This window comes from Myotis brandtii, unplaced genomic scaffold (assembly GCF_000412655.1).
Source record: "Myotis brandtii unplaced genomic scaffold, ASM41265v1 scaffold216, whole genome shotgun sequence".
NCBI lineage: Eukaryota > Metazoa > Chordata > Mammalia > Chiroptera > Vespertilionidae > Myotis > Myotis brandtii.
In genome coordinates, this window is record NW_005358092.1 from 2,980,051 (window position 1) to 2,983,432 (window position 3,382).

A 3,382-nucleotide genomic window follows, 5' to 3' on the forward strand; every position below is an offset into this window, starting at 1 on the left:
CCAGCAAAGCTATCATTCAGAATTGAAGGTCAGATAAAGAGCTTCACAGATAAGAAAAAGCTAAAGGAGTTCATCACCACCAAACCAGTATTATATGAAATGCTGAAAGGTATCCTTTAAGAAGAGGAAGAAAAAGAAAAATGTAATGTTAAAAATTATGAACAACAAATACATATCTATCAACAAGTGAATCTAAAAATCAAGTGAATAAATAATCTGATGAACAGAATAAACTGGTGAATATAATAGAATCATGGGCATAGAAAGGGAGTGGACTGACTATTCTCAGGGGGAAAAGGGGTGTGGGGGATGCAGGAAGAGACTGGACAAAAATTGTGCACCTATGGAGGAGGACAGTGGAGGGGGGTGAGGGCAGAGGGTGGGGTGGGAACTGGGTGGAGGGGAGCTATGGGGGTTAAAAAGAGGAACAACTGTAATAATCTGAACAATAAAGGTTTAATTAAAAAAATAAAAAATAAATAAAGAAAGAAATAAAATTAGTAAAATGTATAGAAAAATAATATACAAATTGATTAATAATCATGATGCCAGCTTCTTTCGGCTTCAGAGGTACAAAAAAGAAATAAAATTAGTAAAATGTATAGAAAAATAATATACAAATTGATTAATAATCATGATGCCAGCTTCTTTCGGCTTCAGAGGTACATTGTGCCAATAGTTGGTCTTCAGACATATTCTGTCAATGACAGTGCTTTCTTTTAGCTTCAGAATGTCAACAAAAGAACCATATTCACGATTGACAATGACAGATTGAAACACAAGCATGCGATTGGCACCAGCGAGAGCTTTATATGTATTGTGCATGCGCGAGTCAACGTTTATTTTTTTATTTTTTTTACTTCAGATATTTTTTATTTCTTCAAATTTGTTGTTTATCAGGAGTGACTGAAATAAAAAATATAATTGAGTCTCATCATCATCATGGAAATGGCTTTAAGAGAAAACTGGTAGATGAATATTATTGCTTCCGATTTTCAACCAGTAATAGTTGCCACTGATAAAACAGACAACCAAGTCTGTCAAGAATGCTCAAGATATGTTACATAATACAACATGCCTGTTCACGGGGGCTGGAAGAGGGAAGACTAGGAAATAATTTATGTGAACTTCTTGATTTCATCATACAAGACAAACACAAAAGCACCACCCATGCCTCTGAGAACACTGGACCATGCACCCTTGAAAAAAGCTTTGCCTTCTTCATCATGAGCAATCTTCCTCCAGCAGTCGAGTGTGCCAATGTACATGATATCAGTTCCTTTGCGCCCTGACTGCATCATCATGCGGTGACGAACAGTGTCAAATGGATAGGAAGTCAACCCAGTTACCGCTGTGACGGACTGTGCGATCATCCAGCTGATGAAGATGTGAGTATTCTTGATATCTGGAGGCATTCCCTTTGCAGTGTCATAGACACCAAAGTAGGCAGCTCGGTAGACGAGAATACCCTGTACTGACACATTAAAGCCTTGGTATAGGCCTCTAAGCCCATCAGATTTGTAGATCTTAACCAGGCAGTCACCAAGGCCTTTGAATTCCCTTTCAGCTCCGGCTTTGCCCACATCAGTTGCTAGATGGGTACGGGCAAAATCAAGAGGATACACAAAACACAAGTAGGTGGCCCCAGCAGCACCACCTGATGCCAGATTCCCTGCAATGTATCGCCAAAACTGTGCTCTCTTGTCCACACCACCCAGGAAGATCTGCTTGTATTTATCTTTGAAGGCAAAGTTGAGAGTCTGGGTGGGGAAGTATCTGATGATATTGGCCATGTTACCATGCCAGAAGGACAGGACTTCCTGCCTTTGTATTGCTTATCTGCAATGATTTGCTTGCTGGCATGCTGCACCTGCAGCAGCAGCTTGACCCACTCAATGGGTGCTACCACTGTCTTGGAGATGGCTGCAGCCACTCCACCTGCCAGGAAGTCCTTGGCAAAGGACATAGCGGCATCTGTCATGTTGAAAAGAAGAAGTGGGTGACTGCTGGCCGGGAACGTAACTGGCTGAATTCCGGGGTTCTCTCAATGTTTATTTTTAAATTGCCAGTGCGTGTCATATGTACCAGCTGGTCGGTCGGTCAGATGGATGTATGGTTGGTCACTTAGCCTTTTATATATATAGATGAATGGTTACCAATGAGATCAAGAATGATATCAAAAACTTCCTGGAAACAATTGAAAATGAACACACAACAACCCAACCAAAACCTTGGACACAGCAAAAGCAATCCTGAGAGGAAAGTTCATAGCACTACAGACCTACCTCAAAAAAAAAAACAAGAAAAATTAATAATAAACTATTTAACCCTACAACTTAAAGAATTATAGAGAGAACAACAAGAAAAACCCAGAGTAACTAGAAGGAAGGAAATAATAAAGATTAGAGTAGAAATAAATGACATAGAGACTAAAAACTATGAAAAAACAATCAATGAAACCAAGAGCTGGTTCTTTGAAAAGATAAACAAGATTGATGAACCATTAGCTAGACTCACGAAGAAACAAAGAGAGAGGACTCAAATAAATAAATTCAGAAATGAAAGCAGAGAGGTAACCACTGACACCACAGAAATACAAAGAATTGTAAGAAAATACTATGAACAACTATATGCCAACAAGCTGGACAATGTTGATGAAATGGACAAATTCCTAGAAAAACCCTGTCTCCCAAAACTGAATCAGGAAAAATCAGAAAATCTGAATGCACCAGTAACAACTGAAAAAATAGAAGCAGTAATAAAAAAAATAAAAAAATAAAAAACTCCCAGCAAACAAAAGCCCAGGTCCCAATGGCTTCAGAGGGAAGTTTTACCAAACATTCAAAGAAGAAGTAACACCATACTCCTCAAACTATTCCAAAAAATCCAAGAGGAAAAAACATTTCCAAGCTCCTTTTATGAGGCCAGCATTAATCCTAATTCAAAAAACCAGGCCAATAACAGGCCAATATCCCTGATGAACATAGATGCTGAAATCTTCACCAAAATATTAGCAAATCGGATCCAACAATATATTAAAAAAGATCATACACCATGAGTGGGATTTATTCTGGGGGTGCAAGGCTGGTACAATATTCACAAATCAATAAATGTGATATATCACATAAAAAATTGAGGGACAAAAATCACATGATCATATCAATAGACGCATAAAAATCATTCAACAAAATCCAACACCCATTTTTTTAAATTAAATCTTTATTGTTCAGATTATTACAGTTATTCCTCATTTTTCCCCCCATAGCTCCCCTCCACCCGGTCCCCACCCCACCCCAGGCCCTCGCCACCCCACTGTCCACATCCATAGGTACTGCATACATGCATATAAGATCTTTGTCCAATCTCTTCCCGCACCTCCCTC

The 3,382-nt window shown here is 38.9% G+C and overlaps 1 protein-coding gene and 1 pseudogene across 3 annotated transcripts in view; both read right to left on the reverse strand.

Moving 5' to 3' along the window:
• WNT5B (wingless-type MMTV integration site family, member 5B) overlaps nucleotides 1-3,382 on the reverse strand; it is a 132,223-nt gene that overhangs the window by 14,808 nt on the left and 114,033 nt on the right. The window lies entirely within an intron of this gene.
• On the reverse strand, nucleotides 857-1,981 carry LOC102241331 (annotated as a pseudogene).